Consider the following 27,748-nt stretch of genomic DNA (forward strand, 5'->3'; position numbering starts at 1 on the left):
ATGTTATCAAAAAGTCTTTCCATAATTTTTATTCTAACTTACAAAAAGCAGGAGCTAGAGGTGTCTAAAATAGATGAATATTTGTTAAGACAACAGTTACCTAAACTCTCACAAACTCAGAGACAACTTATGAATGATTCAATAACTACTTTTGAAATATTAGAAGCTATCAAAATAATGAAATCAGGCAAAGCTCCAGGTCCAGATGGTCTTACAAGCCAATATTATAAATGCTTTGAAGATGAACTTCTTTAGCCACTAAAAGATATAATGAATGATATATTACAGGGGGGAAAGATACCTCAAACTTGGAAAGAAGCTAATATTGCGTTATTACCAAAGGAAGCCCAAGATATCATGAGGATAAAGAACTATAGACCAATTTCATTACTAAAACCCTACAGCCAATTCTTTTCTGTTTGGGGACCCTAAATGGGCCTAAAGTCACCCTGGAGAGGCGACAAAGAAGGAGGGAAGCCCCGCTGACCATGGAGAGACGGCGGCTGATCGGGTCGTTCAGGGAAGCCCTCCAGAAACCAGCAGAAGAAAGGCTAGCTTCACTCCAGAGTCTAGCCCAAGCTACAAGCAGCCGAAGCCAAAAAGCACTAATTTAAGCTTGATCGTAAAAAATGTATTTGGAATTGGGTAAGAATATCAATTTTCTCTCTTCTACTTGATATTTGATTTCCTGGGGGGAAAAAACCCAAGAAGCAAAAATCCTCTGAAAGTGAGAAGGAGGGGGATTCTTGCCCCACCCTCCCACAGAAGGAAGCGGCAAATTAAACTTTTATGGGGAGACAGAAATATATTGAAATGCAATGAATATAAGGCTTAAATCTGGATAAGTCTGAAATTGGTGGAATTTGTTAATATTTTCTTTTCAAAAGATTATTGATGAAAACAGAATAAAGTAATTGTTTTGAAAATTGAAAAAATGAGCTGGTGCTGACATCTAGTGGTGGATGAAAATATACAACTGTAGTTGCTCTAATACAGGAACTGACAGAAAGTGCAGTAAAAGATAATTTGTTTTTGTGACCTTCAATGTCTTAACTAAACAGAGAACAGCTGCAACAAAAAGAAAACATTTTGGGCTATTTACAAGGCAAGAACTATAAACTTTAGGAAAAAAATGACTTTCCTGGATTATAAATACTTATAGAATTGTGACTCTAAAGCTGTTTGCAGAGAAAGGAAAACTTTGATTTTTGGCTATCATGTAACATCAGAGACCTGCAGAAAGAACATATCAAGAAAGAACAAATACTTTCCAGGAGGAAATGTATGCTATATTGTAACTAATTCAAATGACAATGATTTCAAACCATGAGGAAATTAAAAACAACTTTGAAAATTTAAATGAACACATCTTCAATTTAACCTTACAACAACAAAAAAAAACTCTCAGAAAATAAAAACAGACAGCAGTCAGCTAAAGCAGACAACACAAACCAGAGGAAAGAAATTTAAAGATGGAACCCAACAATGGCCAGGTGGAGAAAAACTTGCAGGAAATATTAGATATGGAAAAATAATCTACACTTTAAGACTGCAAAATAAGACTGAGGACAAGAATATTTTTTGACAAAATGGATTATAGAGTTGTCAGGAGAACTATGAGAACTTGAGAGACAAAAAATGATAAGAGAAATTAAGAGAGAAAGAAAGAAAAAGATTTTCAATGAATACGAAGGGGCAAAACCCTCCCACAAAAACATTTTACTGGATTTGTCTCCTGTACCTACGACAACATCTACAAGTGTATGGGAAGATTTTTTGGTCCAGCGGAGCATACTGATTAGGAAATATGTTTGGCAAAAAAAGGCTAAAGTTAGAATTAAGAAATTGGATGATGGGACCTATCAGATGGAATATTTTAAGACTAAACATTTGTTTGAATATGGTTAACAAAATAGAAAAATTCTGGATATAAATGTATTTTAGTTTAAGAGGGATAGGCCCCTCAAGTAACATAGTATTCTTTTTTTTCTTTTTTATGATATGAGAAATATAAAAATGTTGGGATGGTTTACATGAGGGAAAGGTTTTAGATATTTAAGTGTAATTGATCTTGAGAAAATCTCAATTGACAAGAATGTTCTGAATAGACTCAAAAGATTAGATGATTGTATGTATTAGATGGAATATTTAAATATTTAAATATTAAACATTTGTTTGAATATGGTTAAAAAGAATAGAAAAATTCTGGATATAAATGTATTTTAGCTTAAGAGGGATATGTTTTTAAGTAGTATATTATTTCCTTCTTTTTTCTTTTCTTTTTCTTTTTTCTTTTTGAAGATATGAGAAATGTAAAAATGTTGGGATGGCTTGTATGAGGAAAAAGATGTAATACTTAAATGTAATTAACTCTGAGAAAATCTTAACTGGTAAGAATGTTTTGAACATTGTGGGGAAAACAAATCTAAAGAACTTTGAAAACAGGGCTTATGACGAGGTAATTAAGATGATCATTTAGAAAAGAAGGTTTATATTGATGTGGTTGTTAAATACTAGAAAAATGTTTATATTTAATTGTTATCTATCAAAATATTAAGAAATGTACTAATTTAAGGTTGGTAAAAGAATATTACTGGAAGAAGAGAAAATCAAAGAAAGCTACTATGTAGATTATAGAATTAAAGAAAATAATTGTTATGGATTGTTTTTAAATGTAAACCCAGACAACATGCTGTTTACCAAATATTAAGGTGATTATATTAAAAAATCAATAAAATATATTAAAAAAAGAATATGATCTCTCAGGACTGTGATATTATTGATTAAAAAGTCTTGTTTTAAGGTTGAGAAAAAGGTGAAATACTTGGGGGTTATATTGACAAATACAAATGCAAAACTGTTTCAAAATAAGTATGTACCTCTTTGGAATGATAACAAGAAGGATTTACTAAGATGGGATAAACTGCATTCACCATTTTGGGGTAGAATTTCTGTAATTAAGATGAATGTTTTACCAAAGATGACTTTTTTGTTTCAGACGTTACCAATACTTGCAACTGATACTCCATTTAAACAATAGCAGAAGGATATTTCCAAGTTTATATGGCAAGGGAAAAAACCAAGAATTAGATATAAACTTTTGCAAGATGCTAAGAAAATAGGAGGTTTGGGTTTACCTGATTTGAAATTGTACTTCGATGCTTGCTGTTTGGTCTGGCTAAAAGAGTGGGTGAACCTCCAAAATAAGAGGTTACTTGATTTAGAGGGTCATGAATTAAGATTTGGATGGTATACAATGATTATCTATGGTATAACAAGGTTAAAATAAATGTTGATTTTAGTAACCATTTTGTTAGGCATGCCATCCTAAGAGTTTGGAATAAATATAAAACATGGTTTTCTGTAAAGATGCCTCACTGTGTGTTGCCCCAGGAACCTTTTTTTTAAGAAAAGAAATGGCAAAGCCAGACTGGTGGATTTATGGTCAAATCATATCTTTTAACTTTGGTGATCCTATCTTTAAGTCTAAGTTGGAGTTAGAATCAGAGGGGTGTGTCTGCCGTTGGTTTACATATTTACAATTGAAAGAAATATTTAAATCAGACAAAAAGAGTTATGGGTTTGATTTTGTGAAAAATGAATTGGAAATCCTACTGTGTGGAAGTGATGAACATATTATTGCTAAGGTGTATAAATTGTTACTGAATTTGAATTTGGAAAATGAATATGTAAAGCACTGCATGATTCAGTGGGCAAGGAACTTTGGATATAAAGTAATGCTTGGACAATGGGAGAATATGTGGACAAAAGGTTTAAAATTTACACTAAATTTTAATTTAAAAGAAAATTTCTGTAAGATGATGTATCATTGATATTTAACACCAGATAAGTTGTCAAGGATGTATAAAGGTATTTCAAATGAATGTTGGAAATGCAAAAGTGAAGAAGGGACCTTTTATCACTTATACTGTATTGGACATGTGATAAAGCAAAGAAATATTGGAATAGGATTCACATCCTAATAAAGAAGATTCTCAAAGTAAATATAAAGATAAAACCAGAAACTTTTCTTTTGGGTTTAATGGAAAAAGACTAGGAAAAAAAATTAGAACTTTGATGCTATATATGTTGACAGCAGCAAGACTACTTTAGGCACAAAAATGGAAAGACAGTTTGATTCCCACAACGGATGAATTGGTGCAAACATTGATGGAGTTAGCAGAGATGGATAAACTGACTGCTTTGATTAAAGAAAATAATACAATTACTTTTGTTGCCACTTGGAAACCACTTCTGGACTTCGTGCTTGAGGTGGAAAAAAATTAAACTTTTATTTTGGGTTTTACTGATTAGATAGGTTTGTTGTTACAGAAATGGCTACTTTATACTATTATGTAAAAGTAAAAAGTTGAGGTTTGATGTTATCTTATTCTACTGCACCAAAGGGAGTCGGAAGTCAATGCATTTTCTTTCTTTTTCCCCTTTTTCCTAAACTTTTCCCTTCCTTTTTCCCTCTCCTATCTTTCCTACTATTTTTTTTCATTTTTGTATTTTATATTATTAATAAAAAATAATTTTAAAAAATTGCGAGGCATCTCTTGTGCACAGCCCTCTTCAGGTCACCCTGTAGATTTTCAATTCATCCCCAAACTTTGATCTTCTTCTGGTGAAGCCATTCTTTTGTCTATTTCGAGGTATGCTTTGGGTCTTTGTCATGTTGAAAGGTGAATTTCCTCTTCATCTTCAGCATTTTAGCAGAGGCCTGAAGGTTTTGTGGCCAAATTGACTGATATTTGGAACTGTTCATAATTTCCTCCACCTTGAATAAAGCCCCAGTTCCAGCTGAAGTAAAGCAGCCCCAAAGTATAATGCTGCCACCACCATGCTTCACTGTGCATATGTTGTACTTTTGGTGATGCACAGTGTTGTTTTTGTACCAAACATACTTTTTGAAATTATGGCCAAAATGTTCAACCTCGGTCTTATTAGACTATAACACATGTTCCCGCATGCTTTTGTCAGACTTGATGTAGGTTTTTACAAAATGTAGCCAGGCTTAGAAGTTTTTCTTTGTAGAAAAAGGGTTCTGTCTTGACACCCTACTCCACAGCCCAAACATATGAAGAATATGAAAGATTGTTGTCACATGTACTACACAACCAGTACTTGCCAGAAATTCCTGCAGCTCTTTTAATGTTTCTGTAGGCCGCTTGGCAGCCTCTCAGACCAGTTTTCTTGTTTTTTTTCCATCAATTTTGGATGGACATCCAGTTCTAGGTAATGTCACTGTTGTGCCATATTTTCTCCACTTTCTCCATATTTTCTCCATGACTGTCTTCACTGTGTTCCATGCTACATTCAATGCCTTGGAATTTTTTTTCATCCTTCTCTTTACTGGTACCTTCCATCAATGAGATCCCTTTGATGCTTTGTAAACTCTTTCCAGACCATGGCTTTTGCTATAAAAGGCAACTTAGTAAATGTCATAAAAAAACTACTAGAAAAGACTTCCGGGTGGCTCTCCAGCATCGCGGACGGTCGGAATCGACCGCCGGTCCTTTGTTTCTGTTTAAATCGCTGAGCAGCTGACAATCAGCTGCTCCATGGTGTGAAAACCCCACTCCTTGGGTGAAGAGGGGAGGGGGAGTTCCCAGGTAGGGGTAGAGCCCCCTTAGAGCCCCAGAGCATTTGTTCTGGGGCTTGAAGGGTGAGGGCCCCTCCAAAGCCTGGGACTCTCTGGAGTGAAGGACTCTTCTGCTGTTAGCAGAACAAGACGCTGAATCCACTCCTACCAGATTTGATTGACATCTAGAAACATTGTTGCAGCAGAGCAGAGACAGGAGTCATATAAACAGCAAGTACAAGGCTTTAACCCTCGAAAAACAATTCTTTTTTCGTCCTGCTTACTATTTGGAAAAGAAAGGGAAAATGGCGTCTGAGTGAATAGGGAGGAGAGAGGGGAAGAACTTTTTTTCCTTTTTTATAAGAGGTGAAGGGGTTTTTCTTTTTTTCCCCTCTCACTTTTTTTTATAGTGAAAGTGTTTGCTGGGAGATTGAGGAGGAATTGGACTTTAAATTTGCTCTGCCTGAACTTACAAGATATGGTTTTAGTCTGAAAAAATAACTGAAAAAATAACTGAACAGGTGGCTGAGCTTATTGAGGAGAAGAACAAGGAAATGCGAGAGGACATTCTCTTAGCACTTCAGGGGCTGCCAGGATGTATTGAGACTTTGAATGAACGGGTGGAAGAAGTGAAACAAAATAATTTGTTGTTGGAGGCTAAAATGGGTGAAGCTGAATTTAAAATGGATAAAACGGAGGAAGAGGTTCTGTTGATACAGTATAGAGATATGGAGTTTGCCCTAAGGATCAGAGGTTTGAAAGAGAATTCTCAGGAGAACTTGCAAGAGATGCTGGTGGATGCTTTGGCACCTATTTTGGGGTTTAAACCCGAAGAATTCTTTGGGGAGATAGATAAAGTCTTCAGAGTTAACTCTTGGATTGCCAGGCAGAGGAAATTGCCAAGAGATGTGGTGGTGTATTTTATGAAGAGGAGGATAAGAAATGAGATTATCCAAATTTTTTATAATAAGAGATTTACAATTGCTGGTCAGGAGGTGTTGATTCTGAAAGAGATTCCCCCAAAACTTTTGAGAAAAAGGAAAGAATTTGCTTTTTTGGCAGAAGAATTGAAAAAACAACAGCTTCAGTTCAGATGGGAGATTCCAATGGGGATTGTGGTGAATTTTGCTGGAATAAGATAACGTCTTAATACAGTTTTGAAGGCACGAGATTTTTATACTAATGTATTGAAAGCAGGTTCACCGCCCTCTACAGAAGATAAAGAAGGAAAGGATGAAGGAGTGCAACAGTTACAAGAAAAACAGCAATCTTCAGAAATTGTGCAATCCTTGGCTTTAGCAGAAGAAACTTCGACTCAAAGAATAACATGGGCTGCATATAGACGTAAGGCACAACAACAACAATGGCAACAGGATCAATGTTTGATGATTACAACTCAAGAATCAAGTGAAGCAGTGGGAGGAGCGAGGCCGAAGAGCCAGATTTCTGAAGATCTTCAGGCGGTGCTCCGGAAGCTTCAAGCCGTAAAGGATGGTGACAAAATTCCTGACCTGGAATGTTAATGGCTATAATTCACCAAAAAAGAGGAAGAAAATATTTCAGTATTTGAAACATTTTAAAAATGATGTTGTATGTTTGCAAGAGATGCATATTCGCGTATCTGATCAGAAATATTTGATAAATCTGAGACTGGGTGCACAATTTATTGCATCCGCTCCAGAGAAGAAAAATGGTGTAGTAATATATGTGAAGAAGGGTTTGATAGCCAAATTAATAGAAGCAGATATACAAGGAAGATGTATTATTATTGAACTTTTGATTGAAGGGAAGAAAATACTTTTAATTGGAATATATGCTCCTAATCAACAACAAGAAGAATTTTATTAATTGCTACATAACAAAATAATTCAATGGGACTACAAGTCTTGTATTTTAATGGGAGACTGGAATGGTGTGATGGACACGCAGAAGGATAAGAAAGGTTTTTTTAAAAATACTCCTAATCATGCTAGATTGCCTAGATCTTTTTTTGATTTGAAAGATGATTTCGAATTGAGAGACATTTGGAGAGAAAGAAACGTGGATGAAAAGGATTTTACTTTTTTTCCTGCAGACATCAATCTTTTTCGAGGATTGATTTTATATTGATTACTAATGATTTTTTTTCTAGGATTAAGAAGATCAAGATATGTCCAAGAACTTTATCGGACCATAGTCCAGTTTGGATGGAATTGGATAAGGGTAACGGTGATAGAAGATCATGGAGATTAAATGAAAATTTATTTAGATATGTAGAAAATGTGGAAGAATGTAAAAAGTAGATGAAAGAATTTTTTATTATGAATATGCACAAAGGCACCTCTATTGAAATGGTATGGGATGCAAGTAAAGCTTACATGAGAGGTGTCTTGATATATCTGAATAATAAATATAGATGTAGAATGGAACTTAAGCGTAAAGAAATAGAGGAGGAAATAAAGAGGAAAGAGAAAGCCTTTACTATGGATCCATCTGATAAGAGGCTAAAAGAATCAATTAATTTGTTAAGTAGTCAGTTTGATATGTTAATGGCGGACCAGGTGGCAACTAATTTAAGATATGCTAAACATAACATTTTTTTTATTGAAAAGTTTTAACATACATTTTATCTTTAACAGTCCCCCCTCCCCCTCCCTTCTCCCTCCCTCCCTACCCCTCTCCCCCTCCCCCCCGACTTCCCCGAGCTAAGTACAAGGTATAAAAACAAAAAAAAAACGATCATAAACACATATGCTAACAACCATAAACTCTAAAATCTATCACTCTCTGGCTCATATAGGATAATACAAACACTATTAATATTAAATATATATAGAAAAAAAAGGGAAAAAAGAAAAAGAAAAGGAAGACTTATTCAAATGCTACATGAAACTTTTTAGTCCTATATTTGTTCTGGATATACTCAATCCATTTTCTCCATTCCATAATATAACGTTTTTGCGAGTGATCTTTCAAATAAGCCGAAATCTTTGCCATCTCTGCCAGGTCAGAAACCTTTAAAGTCCATTCTTCTATGGTCGGCAGTTCCTCCTTCTTCCAATACTGACCTATTAAGAGTCTTGCTGCCGTAATTAAATTCAACATCAACTTAGTGTCCACAACCGTAGCATCTGTAATTATTCCCAACAAAAAAAGTTGCGGACAAAACTTTATCCTTTGCTTGAAAATCTTCTGCATATTCCACCAAATTTTTATCCAAAAGGCCTTAACCTTTTTGCAAGTCCACCATATGTGAAAATATGTTGCATCTTCATCGCCACACCTCCAGCATTTTGGCTGATAATTCGGGTACATACTTGCAAGCTTTTTAGGATCTAGATGCCATCTATAAAACATTTTATAAAAGTTCTCTCTTAAATTTTGAGCTTGTGTAAATTTTACGTTCCTCACCCAAATCTTTTCCCACGTGTCCATTGTAATAACTTCTTGGATGTTTTGGGCCCATTTTATCATACAATCCTTAACAAGTTCTGTTTCTGAGTCAATCTCTATCAATGCAAGATATATCCGTTTAATATGTGCTGGTCCCTGATTTCTAATTTGCTTTATCAGATTTTCATCAGTCATTGTAAAACCAGTTTTCTGGTCTTCTTTCCACCTGGCCCGTAGCTGAATATATTGAAACCAAGTTTGAACAAACTTCTCATCTCGCAAGAAGCTGTATGGTTTCAGACACCAGACATTTCTTTCCAAGCTTAAAATCTCCTTGTACGTAGTCACATCATGTTTAAAACCAACATTTATATTTTCTATTGCGTGTTTTGGAATTGCCCACAAAGGTATCTTACAGTCTAACTTATGTCTATACTTCTTCCAAACTCTCAGCAATGCCTGTCTTAAAATATGCACTCTAAACACATTATCTACCTTCTTATCATACAACAAATATGCATGCCAGCCAAACAACAAATCGTGGCCCTCAAGATTTAATAATCTCTCTTGTGTCAAATTAATCCAATCACTTATACCTGCTAACGCAGCAGCTTCATAATATAATTTAAGATTAGGCATTTTAAGACCACCTCTTTCACGAGTATCCTGCATAATCTTAAGTTTAACTCGTGGCCTTTTCCCTGCCCAGACAAATATATTGATACCTCGCTGCCATTCCTCCAGATTAGAATCTTTCTTAAGAACCGGTATCATTTGAAATAAAAATAAAAATTTAGGCAGGACATTCATTTTCACTGCTGTGATTCGCCCCAACAAAGACAATTGCAGTTTTTCCCAACTCTCCATTTCTTTTTGAATTTTTCCCCATAATTTTTCATAGTTATTTTTATATAATTTTGTATTAGAGGGCGACAGAAGCACCCCCAAATATTTGACCCTTTTAACAATCTCAAATCCAGTTAACCCTTCTAAAAGGGCCTTTTGCGATGCTGTCATGTTTTTAGCCAAAATTTTAGTTTTTTGTACATTAACTTTAAATCCAGAAACCTTCCCATATTGCATTATTATCTCCATCAGGTCCACAACAGAGCTCTCCGGCTGGGTCACTGTAACAACCAGATCGTCTGCGAACGCTCTCAATCTATAATCCTGATCTCTAATTTGTATACCCTTAATTCTTTCCGAGTTCCGTATTTTTACCAATAATATCTCCAATGTTAACACAAATAACAAAGGCGATAACGGGCACCCTTGCCTTGTACCCTTCTCAATATTACATGCTTCTGTCAAGCTATTATTAACTATTATTCGGGCTGTTTGTTTTTGATATAATGCCCTAATTGGTTGCAGAAATTTATCCCCAAAATTCATTTTATCTAAAACTTTCATCAAAAATTGCCAGTTCAATTGATCAAAGGCTTTTTCAGCATCTAAAAAAATTAGCGCCGCAGGGATCTGGTTGTTCCTTTCCAAAAATTCCAACACATCAACTATATGCCTCACGTTATTTTTCATTTGCCTACCACTAATAAACCCAGTTTGATCCCCATGAATCACTTGTTGCAGAACCCTCATCAATCTATTAGCCAACACCTTAGCAAATATCTTGTAATCTGTATTTAAAAGTGATATCGGTCTGTAGTTTTTTACTTGAGTAACATCTTGGTCTTCCTTCGGAATCAAAGAAATAAAAGCAGTTCTCCAAGACGGAGGCACCTTTCCCCCTCTCTGGATTATCTGGAACAATTCCTTTAACGGTTTTATCAACTCTAATTGTAAATTTTTCTAGTAAGCCGCAGTCAGACCATCCGTACCTGGCGCTTTATCCACCTTCAACTCCTTAATTGCTATAAGAATTTCTTCTTCTGTAATCAATTGATTAATCTCCTCTTTTTGTACTTGCGTAAGAACCGGGATGCTAGCATTCTCCAAATATACATCAATGTCTTTTTCATTAATCTTCTCCTTAGCATATAATTTAGAATAAAAATCCACAAAGGCTTCCTTAATAAGATCCTGTTGAAACACAACCTTTCCCTTATGTTCAATTTTGTCTATATTAGAAGCCCTTTGCTTTTTACTTAGTCTGTAAGCTAGCCATCTACCTGGCTTGTTAGCATTGCAAAAAGTATTATGCCTGGCAAACCGCAAATTGGTTGCCACCTGGTCAGCCATTAGTTTATCAAATTGTCCTCTTAATAGCTTAATAACCTCCTTAGTCTTCACATCCAATGGATTCAGAATCAAGGCCTTCTCTTTTTCCTTAATTTCATTCTCCAATTCTTTCCTTCTAGCTTCCAAAGTACGTCTGTGTTTATTATTCATATATATCAACACCCCTCTCATATAGGCCTTGCTAGCATCCCAAACCATGTCTATAGAAGTATCCTTATTCATATTAATTTCAAAAAAATCCTTCATCCGCTGTTTACATTCTTCCACATTTTTCTGATTTCTAAACAAGTTCTCATTTACGCGCCACGAGCGCCTATCTCTATTGTCCTTATTGATCTCTAACCATACTGGACTATGGTCAGAAATAGCTCTTGCACAGATCTTTACTGGCTGCATTGGTTGCCAGTTGTCTTCCGGGTGAGATTCAAGGTACTGGTAACGGTGTTCAAAGCCCTCCATGGCATGGGGCCAGAGTACCTTAGGGAACATCTGCTGCCGGCATCAAGCTCCCTGCGCCCTGTGCGTTCCCACAGAGAGGGCCTCCTCAGGGTGCCACCGATCAGAGAATGTCGATTGGTGGCCCCCAGGGGGAGATCCTTCTCTGTGGGTGCTCCGGAGCTGTGGAATCAGCTACCGGTAGAGCTCCAGATGGCGCCCGATCTTCGCTCCTTTCGTCGCGATCTCAAGACGTTTCTGTTTGTACAAGCCGGCCTAGCCTGATGGGGATTGGTGGGGTTTTTTAATTTTGGTGTCTTAATTTTAACTTGGTGTTTTAGAATTCTATTCTAACTGTTTTAACATGGTCAATTATTTAATCTCTTTTTAACGTTTGTATTTAGTATTTTATTCTGCCCTGTGAACCGCCCTGAGTCCTCAGGGAGAAGGGCGGTATACAAATATTATTAAATTAAATTAAATTAAAAATTAAATTTACCTTCTTAATCCTAGAAAAAAAATCGTTAGTCAACAAAATGAAGTCAATCCTGGAAAAAGATTGATGTCTATCAGAAAAAAAAGTATAATCCTTTTCATGCGAGTGTGTGTCACGCCAAATGTCTCGCAGTTCCAAATCATCCTTCATTTCAAAAAAAGATTTAGGCAGTCTGGCATGACACGGAACACGCTTAAAAAAACCAGCCTTATCCATCTGTACATCCAAAACACCATTCCAGTCCCCCATAAAAATAAACGATTTGTAATCCAACTGAGTAAGCTTTGTATGAAGTAACCTAAAAAAGTCAGCTTGTTGTTGTTGTTGATTAGGAGCATACAGTCCAACTAAAAGCGTTTTTTTGCCTTCTAGCAACAAATCTATCATAACGTTATCTTCCATGCTTATCTGCTTCAATTAAGTCCGCTGTTAAAGCACTTTTAACATAGACAATCACTCCGTTTTTCTTATTCATTGCAGAGGCAACAAATTGCGTGCCCAACCTTGAGTTCAATAAATACTTTTGGTCCATAGCCCTAATATGCGTTTCTTGCAAGCATATAACATCAATCTTAAATTCTTTTAAATATTGAAAAACTTTCTTTCTCTTCTGAGGCGAATTTAGTCCATTAACGTTCCAGGTTAGAAATTTAGTCACCATGCTTGTCATCCCGAAGCTGTTGGAGCACATCTTTAATAGCCCCTCTGTCTCCTTTGGGCCGCGCTCCTCCCACTGCCTCGCTGTAAGTACGCTTTGAAAGTTCCATAAACTTCTGCTGGTCTTGTTCTTTTATTTGTTTTGCTTGTTTTAAAGCAGCACGCGTCACCCTCTGCTCTCCAGCATCAGCCAACGAAGTTATAATTTGATCCCCTCCAGCACCATTCTCCTCTGTCTGTCCATCTTCGGCCTCTTGAGGTTTTCCTTCTCCAGATCCCTTTGCAGCTTCCAGAAGTGATAGTGGGGTTGCTTTTAAAACATTATTGTAGAAATCACGCGCCTTTGTCACAGTAACCAGACGGTATCTTTTACCTTCATGCATCACCACCAATCCAACTGGAATCTCCCATCTGAACCTTATATCACGTTGCTTAAGTTCCTGCACAAGAAATGCAAAGTCCTTCCTTCTCCTTAAAATCTTTGGAGGAATTTCCTTTAAAACCAAAACTTCTTGGTCAGCAACCACTACTTTAGTATCATAGGCGGCTTGAATAACTTCATCTCTAGTTTCTCTCTTTGCAAAATAAACCACCACATCTCTAGGTAGCTTTCTCTGTCTAGCAATCCATGAGTTTACACGAAAGACTTTATCCATGCATCCCTTTATTTCAGATGCTGGCTGACCCAATACTGCTTCCAGAGCCTCAGAAATCAGCTGCTTTAGGTCTTCTTTGGTATTTTCTTTTAAGCCTCTGATTCTAACAGCATACTGCATCTGATGATACTGAACAAGACTCAATTCTCTGTCCATTTTGTCTCTTAAATCTTCATTTTCCAGTACCTTTACTTCTAATATAGCATTCTTTTGAGTCAGATCTTCCACTTTTTCATCCAAACCTTGCACACATTCAGCCACACTTTCCACTGTAGACAAAATGTCTACCCTCATTGCACTGAATTTCTCTTCCATCCTCTCTTCTATCCTCTCCTCCAGTTTCTCCACTTTCTCCTCCACCTTTGCCAACTTATCACCCAGTGTTTCTAAGATTACCTGGGCTTGTTTTTCAAGAGCATCTTGTAAATCCTTCGATGTCAATGCAGCAGGAGGAAGCAAAGCTTGCAACGATGTCTGTTGCACCGGGGAAGTTCCAGCACTCCGAAGAGTTTTTGAGGGAGGTTTAGCCGCCATCTTTCTACTTTCACTTGTTGCGCACTTTCACTTTAAGTTTAAAAAGTCCATTAAGCTAGAGAGTAAAAATAAAAGTCCTCTTCACCTTGTCCTCCTGTACCGCTCTGCCTGCTCCTTTTTATTCCAGGGTCTTTCCTTCTGGCAGGGGTGGTCGCAAACGCCTGGCTCTGCTCCAAAAATTCCGGAGCAGAGACGCTGAACAGCTGGGAGCAACCCAGGCTACGGGGGAGTTCAATCCTTCAGCCGCCCAAGCTTTAAGCTCAGGCGGCCCCGGAGAAGTCAACCCCTACCTGGGGCCTCACCCCCTCCTCTTCTCCCGGGGAGGGGGCTTCAAATCCACCCGAACAGCTGATCGGCGCTGTTTCGGGTGAAAACAACACAGCTGAGCAGCGGGCAGCCCGAAACGGCTGTCTCCGGAGCCGCGCCGCCACCGGAAGTCCAACATAACATTTTTAATAATGCAAATAAAGCTGGCAGGTGGTTAGCTTATTTATTAAGGAAAAAACAAAGATCTCATCATATAGATAAGATAGAATATAGGGGTAAAGAAGTATTTCAGCAAAATCTTATTAAAAAGGCCTTTGTTGAATTTTATTCAAAGTTGTATGCAGGGGATGAAAGTCAAGGTGTAGACATAGATTGTTATCTGCAAGGAGTGAAGATCCCGGCACTCACACAAGAGCAACGGGAAGAGATGAATCAATTGATAACCACTGAAGAAATTATTCTAGCAATTAAACAATTAAAAGTAGGAAAGGCACCTGGGACAGATGGATTGACTGCTACTTATTATAAAAATTTACAATTAGAGATGGTGGAACCTTTAAAAGAATTGTTTAGAATGATTCAATCTGGAGGGGAGGTACCTCCATCATGGAAAACAGCATTTATAACATTGATTCCAAAGGAAGATCAAGATCCTGTACAAACCAAAAATTATATACCTATATCGTTGTTAAATACTGATTATAAGATATTTGCAAAAATTTAGCAAATAGATTGATGAAGGTTATGCAACAAATGATTTATACTGATCAAACAGGATTTATAAGTGGTAGGCAAATGAAAAATAACGTGAGACACATTGTAAATGTATTAGAATATTTAGAAAGAAATAACCAAGTCCCTGCAGTGCTGATTTTCTTGGAAGCTGAAAAAGCTTTTGATCAATTGACTTGGCAATTTTTATTTAAGGTGTTAGAGAAGATGCAGTTTGGGGATAAGTTTCTACAACCTATTAAGGCTATATATCACAAACAAACAGCTCAAATAATAATTAATGGTAGCTTATCAGAAGCTTGTAAAATTGAGAAGGGTACAAGACAGGGATGTCCATTATCACCATTGTTGTTTGTTTTAACATTGGAAATATTATTGATTAAAATACGTGATTCAAAGAAAATACAGGGGATTAAAATTAGAGATCAAGATAATAGATTGAGGGCGTTTGCAGATGACTTGGTTATTACGTTAAGTCAACCAATTCAATGGTAGTGAAAGTTGGACCATAAGAAAGGCTGAGCGCCAAAGAATTGAGGCCTTTGAACTGTGGTGCTGGAGAAGACTCCTGCGAGTCCCTTGGACTGCAAGGCGATCAAACCGGTCAGTCCTAGAGGAGATCAATCCTGACTGCTCTTTAGAAGGCCAGATCCTGAAGCTAAAACTCAAGTACTTTGGCCACCTAATGAGAAGGAAGGACTCCCTGGAGAAGAGCCTAATGCTGGGGAAGATCGAGGGCAATAGAAGAAGGGGACGACAGAGAATGAGGTGGCTGGATGGAGTCACTGAAGCAGTAGGCGTGAGCTTAAATGGACTCCAGAAGATGGTAGAGGACAGGAAGGCCTGGAGGAATGTTGTCCATAGGGTCGCGATGGGTCAGACACGACTTCGCAGCTAACAACAACAACAACAACCAATTCAATCAGTTTGGGATTTAATGGAAATAATTTTACAATATGGACAAGTTTCTGGATTTAAGGTAAATAGACAAAAAACTAAGATATTGTCTAAAAATATGACTATAGAACAAAAGGTAGATTTAGAAAAATTAACGGGATTTGAAATAGTTAAAAAGGTTAAATATTTGGGGGTATATTTTTCAGCTTCAAATACTAAATTATACAAGAATAATTATGAATTTGTATGGTCAAAAATACAAAAAGAGCTTGATAGTTGGAGAAAATTACAACTGTCTTTATTGGGAAGAATTGCAGCTGTGAAAATGAATGTTTTACCTAAATTTTTATTTTTATTTCAAATGATACCTATACCGTATTTTCCGGCGTATAAGACAACCCGGCGTATAAGACGACCCCCGACTTTTAAGAAGATTTTCAAGGTTTTTCGTCTTATACGCCAGAAAATACTTACATGCCCTGCCCTCCCTGTCCGTCGCAGAGGAGGCAAAGGCCCGACTGGCCCCGCCGGCCCTCCCGCTGCTCCCGCGCTTCTGCCGGCCCCTGAGGCGCAGCGTTTCCCTGGCGGCAGGCAGCGCCGGAGGGCAGCCGCCACCCCGCCACGGCCGGTGCCCCTCCTGCTTCCCCCCCCAGGCCTTGAAGTTGAACTTCTCCCATTGGGCGCAGGGTGGGGCAGCTCCGCCTGCAGCCTCTTTTTTAGAACTCATGTGCCGCTTCCCTCTCACCGTCGGCCGAGGCGCGCTCGGCCCGGGCTCCCGGTCCCTCTTCCCGGCCGGCTTCCCGCCCTGCCCCTCATGGAGCTGGACTGGGCGTGCAGCCTCTCGGTGTGGCTGCTTTTCCTGGGCAGCCTGGCGGTGCGGCTCCTGCGCTCGGACCTGTTGCTGCTGCGCGTGGGGCTGCTGGCTGTCCTGCAGGCGCTGGGCCAGGCCGTCCTGCCACTGCCCCTCAGCGCCGCGCTCACGGCGGCTGCCTGCTGGCTCGTCTCAGCCAGCACCGCCCGGCGGAAACGCATCCCCGTGTGGGGGAGAGCGGTGCTGGTGATAGGTGAGTCTGGCGGACGCGAGGCCCTCCCCTCGGGCCAAGAGCCGACGGGCAGTGCCGCCTTCGCGTGGGGAGAGCCGCCCGACGCTCCCGCCCAGCCGTGTCCCAGAGCCGCACCGGAGATAGCTCGGTTGCGCAGGGTGGCCCGGCTTTGCAAGAACGGGGATGCTCGACTGATTTGTTTTTTTTCCGGCGTATAAGACGACCCGGTGTATAAGACGACCCCCCCAACTTTTGAGAAGATTTTCATAGGTTAAAAAGTCATCTTATACGCCGGAAAATACGGTACTTAAAAAGATTCAAATTTGGAGGAATGGCAGAGAGGTATTAATAAATTTATCTGGGCAGGGAAGAGACCGAGAGTTAAATTTAAGATAATGCAAGATGTACTTGAAAGAGGTGGTCTCAAAGTGCCCAATCTTATATTATGAGGCGGCAACATTATCGTCAATTAGTGATTGGTTTAATTTAACACAAAGGAGTTTATTGAATATTGAAGGGTGTGATTTGTTATATGGGTGGCATGCTTATTTATTGTATGATAAAAAAGTGGATAAAGTTTTTAAAACACATATATTAAGGTCTGCCTTGTCGAGAGTTTGGAAAAAATATCGATACAAGTTGAATTATAAAATTCCTATTTGGGCAATACTTAAACATGCAATAGAAAATATAAATGTGGGATTTAAACATGATGTGATAACATATAAAGAAATTCTTAGATTGGAAAAGAATGAATGGCAATTGAAGTCTTTTAATATTCTAAAAGAAGAAAAAATAGTACAAACTTGGTTTCAGTATGGGCAGTTACAGGCCAGATGGAAAGAAGATCAGAAAATTGGCATTTTAATATCAGATGGGAATTTGGTAAAGCAAATTAGAGATCAAAATACAGCGCATATAAGAAGGATATATAATGCATTGATAGAAATTGATTCAGAAGCGGAATTGGTTAAGGACTGTATGATAAAATGGGCCCAGAACTTTCAAGAACCAATAATAATGGATACTTGGGAGAAAATATGGGTTAGGAATGTTAAATTCACACAGGCACAAAGTTTAAGGGAGAATTTTTACAAAATGTTTTATAGATGGCATTTAGATCCCTAAAAATTAGCATGTATGTATCCAAATTGTCAGCCAAAATGTTGGAGATGTGGTTGTGATGATGCAACATATTATCATGTATGGTGAACTTGTAAAAAAGTTAAAGCTTTTTGGATTAAAATTTGGTGGAATATGCAGAAGATTTTTAAGAAAAAGATAAGCTTTTTACCACAATTGTTTTTGTTGGGTATTATCACTGATTGTACTGCTATAGGAACCAAATTGATGCTGAATTTAATAACAGCTGCAAGACTTTTGGTAGTGCAATACTGGAAGAAGGAGGACCTGCCTACTATTGAAGAATGGACTTTGAAAGTTTCGAACTTGGCAGAAATGGCTAAAATCTCGGCATATGTGAAAGATCACTCGCAACAGAGATATATAGTGGAATGGAAAAGATGGATTGATTTTATTCAGAACAAATATGGGACTACAAAGTATCATTTAGCATTTGAATAGTTATTAGTTATTGTAATTAGAGGCTATATTATTTTTCTTTTCTATGGTTAAGGAGAGTTAAAGTGCGATAGGGTTTAAAGAGTAATTATAGTAATTAGAATATTTTAGAGTAGGATTGTATGATGTAATACCCTGTATTCGGCTCTGGGAAGTCGGGGGGGGGGTGTTGGGATGGGAGGGATGGGGAGAGGGGTGGGGTAGATAAGGTATATGTTTTCAAAATGTATTTTAAAACTTTTCAATAAAAAAAACTACTAGAAAAGCTGAACTTTATATGGGCTTGATCAGAGTCACTTTAATTGATGGCAGGTGTGCACTACAATTTATCGTCAGTTTGAATGTGATTGGTTAATTCTGAAGACAGCCACATCCCTACATATACTTATATACTTATACTTATGCAACCACATTAGTTATTTTTTATTGTTATTTTCCCCCCTAGAGGATTTCAGTTTTTTTTTCAATTGAATTGTACACCTTATGTTGTTGTTAGTTGCGAAGTCGTGTCCAACCCATCGCGACCCTATGGACAACGTTCCTCCAGGCCTTCCTGTCCTCTACCATCTTCTGGAGTCCATTTAAGCTCACGCCTACTGCTTCAGTAACTCCATCCAGCCACCTCATTCTCTGTCGTCCCCTTCTTCTATTGCCCACATTGCAACTGGGAAGACCATAGCCTTGACTATACACACTTTTGTTGACAGGGTGATGTCTCTGCTTTTTAGTGTACTGTCTAGATTTGCCATGGCTTTCCTCCCAAGGAGCAAGTGTCTTTTAATTTCTTGGGTACAGTCCCCATCTGCAGTGATCTTGGAGCCCAGGAAAATAAAATCTGTTATATGTTATATTATATGTTATATTAAAAGTGGAAAGAATTCTGAAGTGATTTATTTCGGTCTGATTATTTTACATCTCAAAAAAATGGCATTTTAACAGGGATGTGTACACTTTTTATATTCACTGTATGTCATGTTGTAGATTCTATCAGCTATTAAAAAAACCTAATATAAAATTTGTCTGTGTGGCTTGGCAGATTTTTAATTAAAGGTCAATCAGAGGGGACTAGGACAACTCACTGCATCCAACTCACCGTGGGATAACTCGCCATGGCCAACTTGCCATGGGACAACTCTCTGCGGGACAAGAGTTACACCAATATCGAAGAAATGGTGGAACAGAATCATTAAAGAAAGGATGCCAAAGGAGGGACAAAATGAAAGGTGAATGCCAAAAAATAAAATATTTTTTAAAATTATTTTAAATAATTAAATTGAATTCTTGAATTGTCCCACGGTGAGTTGTCCTGCAGCAAGTTGGCTGTGGCAAGTTGGCCACGGCGAGTTGTCCCATTCTGCAATCAGAGTAGATCAGTATCAGAGTAGAACTTGCAGTGCCAAAAAACCTGTTTGATTGACTCAACGTTCTTTTTCAGAAGGACGCCTAGGATGTGGAGGTCTAGGATCTTATATCTACCCTCTAAAACTGCCAAGGAAAGGGCATTAAAACAGGTTCCAGAAAACACCCAGTGATAAATGAATGAACTTAAATAGTTTAAAGGAAAGGGTCTTTAAATATCTCTTAAGGGTCAGTAAATCCTAACTTAGTTCATTTTAAAATTCTATGTCCCCAGTCCACTGTTTCCTAACTCCTATGGCTTTTGAAGACCAGATACTAAAGTAATAGGTCATTACTTACTCTGTTTTCATACCATTTATATCTACAGTTACCAGTTATTATTATGGGAAGTATCCCATTTGTGACCAAGTTACTATGCCTTAGTCAAGCAAATAAGACTGTTTAACATATTTTTGGTTCAATTCTGATGGGACCACTCTTGAATCTCAAGGCCACATTGAGAATGCATCTAGGTGTTTACAAATTAAGATGTCAAAAATTCTAACTACATTTTCATAGAGACAAAGATTAAAATAAGGGCTCAACTGCATCACTCCAAAAAGTTAAGCAATTGATGGCTGTATTTAAAGAACTATAATAGGCATGCTCCAATGGACTGAGTGGATGTTGCTTTTTGCTTCTTTTAAGAAAATTCCCATTCAAGCCATTTTTAAAAATTCTTTGTATCTTTCCTCCAAAAAATATTACATTGCAAGTAATCAAAATTTAAATCTCTGTTGGGCATACACTTCTACCTCTTTCATCCCTTTCTGTTCAAATACTACTAAAGATAGTCCTCAATTTATGACCGTTTGATTTAATGACAGTTTGAAGTAGCAACACACTCTTAAAAAGCTATTTATGACCCATCCTTAAAGTTACAACTACTGCCCCACCCCCGCTGTCACATGATTGCATTTTGGGCACTTGGCAACCTATTCACACTTATGACCAGTTGCTAAGCACCCAGCAATCATGTGATCACCATTTGTAATCTTCTCTGCTGGTTTATGCAGAAAGTCAATGAAGAACCTGGCAGGGAAGGTTGTAAGGTGCTGTTGCCTGCCAAAGGATTTCCCCTCCCCTACATGCATGGTGGGGGAGGGAACTCCTGTGGTGGGCTGGAGAAAATAAGCTTGGATCTTTGTGATCTGAGCTTTCTTTCTTTAAACCGCTAGAGTTCCCTTGCACGCATGGAGTTGAGATGAACTCCTGCAGCAGGCTGGGGGAAAAAAAGCTCAGATAATCATGATTGGAGCTTCCCTTATCCAGCCCGCCACTGGAGTTTCTTCTGCACACAGGGAGCTGCCTGTCCTCCTTTGGCAGGCATCCCAGTTGCTCCATCTACTTAATAAATGGTGTGATCACTTAACAACTGCAACTGGGAGAGCTGGAATTGCCATCAATGAACAAAGAAGTCACGTGGGCATCTTGCTTAATGACTCCAATGACTTATGATCAAAATTTTGGGTTCAATTTTTGTCGTAAGTCAAGGAGTACTTGTATGTTTAAAAATAGTGAAATAATCTAATAAATAAAAATTAAATTAGTAATTTGTCTAGCTAAACACCAAGCAGGATTTTTGTCATTTTTTTCTAAGAAAGAAGTCTATGTGATCAAAAATTATTTGCTTCTTTTGAATTTTATTTCAGCAAATCCAGCTTCAGTTTCTCACTAGTAAGAATCTGAGTTACAGATTCTACAGATCAAAATTTAGTAAAGCAAATTAGAGATTCAAATTGTGCACATATAAAGAGGATATATAATGCTTTAATTGAATTGGATTCGGAAACGGAACTGGTTAAAGACTGCATGATAAAATGGGCACAAAATATTCAGGAACCAATTTCGTTGGACACCTGGGAGATAATTTGGGTCAGAAATGTTAAATTTACCCAGGCTCAAAATCTAAGAGAAAATTTTTATAAAATGTTTTATAGATGGCATCTGGATCCCAAGAAGTTGTCCAACATGTATCCTAATTTACAGTCTAAATGTTGGAGGTGTGGTAGTTTAGAAGCTACCTATTTTCACATGTGGTGGACTTGTAGAAATATAAAAGCTTTTTGGATTAAAATTTGGTGGAACATTCAAAAGATTTTTAAGAGAAAGATAAAGTTTTCCCCGCAATTGTTTTTATTGGGCATTGTTGTAGATTGTGATGTTAAAGAAACTAACTTGATGTTGAACATGATAACGGCAGCACGATTACTGGTGGGACAATATTGGAAGAAGGATAGTTTGCCCACTGTAGAAGAATGGGTGTTTAAAGTTTCGAATCTTGCAGAAATGTCTAAGATTTCTGCTTATCTGAAGGATCATTCACAGGAAAGATATATTTCAGTTTGGAGGAGATGGATAAATTATATTCAAAACAAATATGGGACTAAAAAGTACCATTTAGCTTATGAGTAGATTTTAGTGGGATATTGTTATTGGTACGTTGTTGGTAGTTATGTTAAAAGAGAGTTAAAGCGCATTATGAATTTGGTTAATTGTATATTATGCATAATTTTTATTTAGAATATGATTATTGTAACTATAATCCTGTATTTAGCTCTGGGAAGTGGGGGGGGGGAAGTGGGTGGGTTTGGGGTGGGAGGGATTTGGGGATATATTGTAAAATTTTGTTTTTGTAAAACTCTTTAATAAAAAAAAATTGCTTCTTTTGAATTTTATTTCAGCAAATCCAGCTTCAGTTTCTCACTAGTAAGAATCTGAGTTATTTTTTATTGAAAATAAAACTTATAAGCCAGACTTAAAAACAGTAGCACAGAATTTTCTGCAACACCTATTATTGGTTCATTTTGAGGTAGGTGTTTTTCTAAGAGCAGCCAAGCCAACCACAGACAAATATCCTATTGGGATTCTACAAAGCTGCTTTAGGCCAGTTCCATTCCAAAGACTATTGGGAGGTTGATTTTTTAAATTTTTACTTATACGATTTTATGATGACCAGACTTTATTTTGTTTGATGTTGAGTTGGATATAATCTTTATTACCATTTGAATACTTGTTCTGTTTTTAACCCTGTTGTAAACCACTTGAAAGCTCAAAATTAGGCACCTAAATTTATATAAGTTATTTTCTTTTACAGTAAAGGTAAAGGTAAAGGTTCCCCCGCACATGCGTGCTAGTCGTTTCCGACTCTAGGGGCCGGTGCTCATCTCCGTTTCATAGCCGAAGAGCCAGCGTTTGTCCGAGGACGTCTCCGTGGTCATGTGGCCGGCACGACTAGACGCCAAAGGCGCACGGAACGCTGTTACCTTCCCACCGTAGTGGTCCCTATTTTTCTACTTGCATTTTTACGTGCTTTCGAACTGCTAGGTGGGCAGAAGCTGGGACGAGTAACAGGCACTCACTCTGTTACGCGGCACTCGGGATTCGACCCGCCAAACTGCCGACCTTCTGATCGACAAGCTCAGCGTCCTAACCCACTGAGCCACCGCGTCCCTTCTTTTACAGTAGTACCTCTCAAATATCAACACAGATTAATGTTACTTTTCTCTATTTTAACAATCTACTGGAATAGTAGAGTATTTTGAATATGATTTGGCAGATTAGGGTACATTCAAGAAATATTTCTTGTACATTTTTTTCTTCTAAAGGCTACTGTCATGGTTCCGATTAAAGAAACACATCAAAGAGCACTGCATGATTATTTATTCTAAAAAAGTCTATAATGAGCAGAACGGAGCATCGGCAATCATGGATGGATGCCAGAATCTGAATTCTCCTCCCTTTGACACATCATATCCTACAGAATCTCCCTCCCTTAATTACACATCATGAATCACATTCACCAATTAATTTAACACATGAAGTTTCACTTCCCTTGAAGTGTGCTATTTCTTATCTTCTTAAAACGTCCAGGTTGAATCCCTCCCATGCTTTAGTGATTCAAAGCCAAACAGTTAAAGAAAAAGGCTGCCTCTTATATTGTCAGTGCAAAAACATGTTAATGTTTGCAGCATTCACATCCGGGCCCCCCTTACAAAAAGGACAGATCCTGTAATGTAAACAGAACACAAGTTAGGAGCTGGCTTTTGGTTTGTTGGGGTGTTTCTCATAAAACTACAATGGAAAACTGGGTGAATTTTTCCCAAAAGTCTGGGGAGCTTCAATTCTACCATGACCGGGTTGATGACTCTCACAATGGGGAAAGGTCCCAAGAATTTCGGCCCTAATTTCTTGCTGGGTAATTTGAGACATAAATATTTAGTTGACAGATAAACCTTTTCCCCAACTTGGAATGTTATTTGGGGAGCCCTCTTTTTATCAGCCTGTTTTTTATAAGTCTCAGAAGTCTTTTTAATGCAGTTTTCATGTATCTCCAAACCACTTCCCACCCCCTCACCCACTGATCAAGTGTCTGGGAAGCGGAGGGCACCTGAGGGTAGTCAGGCATTGGGCTGAACTCTTTTCCTGTGGCTACTCTGAAAGGCGTGTAGCCAGTGCTGCTGTGAACAAAATTATTGTAGGCCACCTTGGTGAAAGTGAGGAGGTCAGTCCAGTTTGTCTGTTGGTAGGAAACATAACATCTGAGATATTGCTCCACCATTTTGATAGCGGATTTTGCAGCCCTATTGGTAGCTGGATGAAAAGCAGATGATAAGCCTTGAGATGATCCAATTTTTTTGAGGAAATTCCTCCAAAATTTCGCTGTGAACTGCACTCCTCTATCTGAAATTATTCGCTTAGGGGCGCCATGCAGTTGGTAGATATGTTTCAAGAACAATTTAGTCAGTTGTTGTACAGATGGGAGTCCTTTAAAGGTGATAAAAGGAGCCTGCTTCAAAAACAAATCTATCACAGTCCAGATGACAGTATTTCCTCTACTTTTGGGTAGGTCTACAATAAAGTCCAAAGATATTTCCTCCAATGGTTGAGAAGGGTCTGCCACCGACTGCAGTAACCCAGGGATTTTCCCTGGAATTCTTTTCATGGTGGCACATATATCCTGACATAGTTTTCTACATCTCGTTTTAGCCCCGGCCACCAAAATTGCTGGCGGATGAGGTGTAGATTTTTTAAATATCCGAAGTGTCCAGCCTGTTTTACATCATGGCTGTGTTTGAGAGCATTGAGACGGAGGGTTTCAGGTAGATACAATTTCCCCCCCCCTCCTTGTATGCCAAACCATCCCTGCATGTTAGGGAGGTTTGATTATCTTTGAACAATTGATCGGTGAGGAGCTCTCATTTTATCTTCTTCACTCCCGGGTCATCAGGATTAGGGGTTCTGTGAGGTGTGAGTGGTGCTGCAGGTTGTGAACTGGGGATAATTGCCTAGTAGACCTCTTTGCATTCGCTTTTGTACTGTGGCAATCGGGATAGTGCATCAGCTAGGAAGTTTTTTCTTCCTGGTATGTAGAGTGAAATTAAAACGGTTAAAGTACTGTGCCCATCGCACTTGCTTTGGGGACAATTTGCATGGAATTTTTAGTGTCTCTAAATTTTTGTGATCTGTCCATACTTCAAAAGGCACCTTGCTCCCTTCTAAATAGTGTTGCCAGTTTAATAGCGAAGGCCTCCTTCTCCCAGACTGTCCATCTCCTCATGCCTTCAGTGAATTTCTTAGAGGTGTAGGCACAAGGTTGCAGGACCCCACTTTTATTCTTTTGCAGTAACACAGCTCCGACTGCCACGTCACTGGCGTTTGCTTGAATTACAAAGGGCTCCCCTTGGCAGGGGTGCTTTAGAACTGGTTCAGACACAAATAGTCTTTTTAAATTCTCAAAAGCTTTCTGACAACTCTTAGTCCATGCTAGTGGTTTTCCCCCTCCCTTGCCCGTTTTGAGTAATTCTGTAAGGGGTAGAGCAATCTCGGCAAAAGAGGGAATGAATTGACAGTAGAAGTTGACAAACCCTAGGAAGCTCTGGAGTTGTTTGCGAGTCTTTAGGGGCTGCCATTCAATTATAGCTTTCACTTTGGCTGGGTCCATTTCAATGCCCTCGTCGGAAATTCTATAGCCAAGATAATCTAATCGGGTTTGGTGAAATTCACATTTCGACAATTTGACATAAAGTTTGGCATTCAATAGTTTCTTTAACACTTCTTTGACCAGTCTTATGTGATCAGTAATATTTGTACTGTATATCAGAATGTCATAAAGATACACCAGAACCCCTTTGGTGGTGGTGGCATGCAGAAGGGATTGTGGGTGGAGGGCCATCGAGGAGTGCAACAGGCTACTGGTGCCGGTGGCAATCGCAGGTGGGGGAACAGTGGGGGTGTGTGCCAGGCAATGGGTGGCAGTGGCGGCGGTGTGCAGAAGCAATCGCGGATGGGGAAGTTGGAAGCTTTAGATTCAGCTCTGGTCTTGTGGGAAACCCTGCGTAATGGGTCCTTTCACAGAGGTATAAAATCTGGATGGCAGGGACAGGACAGGAGCAAAGAGGTCCCTTGCCCCATGGTAGCTCTCCGCTCCAAGATCAACTCCCCGTGTCTACTTCCAGTCAGCTCTTCTGTGCCCAGGAATGTTTCTCCAGGATGCTCCTCTAGTCCAGCGGGACAAACAGCTGTGAGGAGGGAGGGACATGTCTGTTGTGATTCAGCGTCAGCCTGTGATACCGGCAGCTGAGTCTGATGATTCTGAAGAGGAGGAGGAGGAGGGGTTTGGAGAGCCTTTGGTGTCAGAGGGAGGCTCTGATGCACTGCAGGACTCTCAACCTGGCCCCTCCCATCATGTTCCTCATCAGACTCAGCCGTGTGAGCACGAGGTATTGGACGTAGATGATTCACAGCTGAATCTATTCAGGGACGCTAGGAGCAGGAGGCAGTCCAGCAGAGTAGAACAAAGAAAGGCAATGAGGCAACTCGGTGAGAGGAGGAGAAGGCAATGAGAAGTCATGCCTTGGGACTGCTGATAAAAGGGGAGGGTGTGGGAGGTGCTGGTTGCTGAAGGCAACTGTTTGAAGATCTTCTGCTAGAGTCCTGGTCTGTTATTCCTGTTTAACTCTTGTTTGAACTTTTGGTTTAACTCTTGTTTGAACTTTTGATTTCTTTGTAAATAAATTTGGTTGGGTTTTTCCAGCCTGTTGACTATAAAAAGGGGTTGTCCCTGACATTCAAACAGGGCTGGTCGGAGGCTGGAACAGAACAATGTCTGCCTTCCCCTCCCCGCCATCCGGATTTTATACAGGACAGGCTTGCAGCTCCGTGCTTCCCTGGAGCAGATAAGCAGCTGCATTTTACTCCCTCTGTGGTCCGTGCGAGTGGTGCAGTGGAAGGTGATCTAAATGAAGCCTCTGAATTATTTCTGGGCAGAAAAATAGGCTGAAGCCTACCCTGCCTACCTGCCGCTTTGATCTCCCTCAGTAGCACGGGCGCCACACAGATCCCCAAATGCAGCATCAAAGGCTTGCCCCATTTTAATGGTAGGAAAGTTCTTCTTAGTCAGTTTTGTCTCCAGAAGACAATCCCCCCACTGCCCCCCTACCCACAATGGCTTCTGCATGCCACTGCTGCCAGTTGCCTGGTGCACCGCCCCATGCCCCCTGGGATCGCTTCGGCACACCACCACTGCCAGTTGCCTGGTGCACCCTCCCGATGGCCCCCTCAATGGCATGCTTCCCCCACCCCCATGGCCTTCCACCGATCACTCGCTGTCACCTGCCCCCATTGACTGGCAGCTTCTTGACCTGTTCAGTCAAAGGCCCGGGTCAAACAGTGTCTGGGCAAATGGGCAGGGACAAAGGTCGAGGGGCGTAGGGCCAGGGGGCCATTGGCCATGGATAATGGCCGGGAGAAAGCCAGTGGAGGAGGAAAACTGGATGTAAATCGGCTGAGGCGGATGGCTGTGGGCGAAGGGGTCGCAGCCAATGGTGGGTGCCTAAACGTCTTAAACCCGTGTTTCCTGTGTGGTCTACCTGGGAAGACTGAAATCTTGCAAATCTGA

At 39.3% G+C, this 27,748-nt stretch overlaps 1 protein-coding gene and 1 pseudogene across 2 annotated transcripts in view; both read right to left on the reverse strand.

Moving 5' to 3' along the window:
• The window catches only part of LOC310648221 (uncharacterized protein), a gene marked incomplete at its 5' end in the record, with an annotated part of 797,336 nt that overhangs the window by 331,712 nt on the left and 437,876 nt on the right, over positions 1–27,748 (reverse strand). The gene's annotated exons all lie outside the window — the stretch shown is intronic.
• LOC310648298 (histone-lysine N-methyltransferase EZH2-like) overlaps positions 1–27,748 on the reverse strand; it is a 237,098-nt pseudogene that overhangs the window by 58,383 nt on the left and 150,967 nt on the right. The gene's annotated exons all lie outside the window — the stretch shown is intronic.

Source organism: Vipera ursinii, assembly GCF_947247035.1.
Source record: "Vipera ursinii genome assembly, chromosome: W".
Classification (NCBI taxonomy): domain Eukaryota; kingdom Metazoa; phylum Chordata; class Lepidosauria; order Squamata; family Viperidae; genus Vipera; species Vipera ursinii.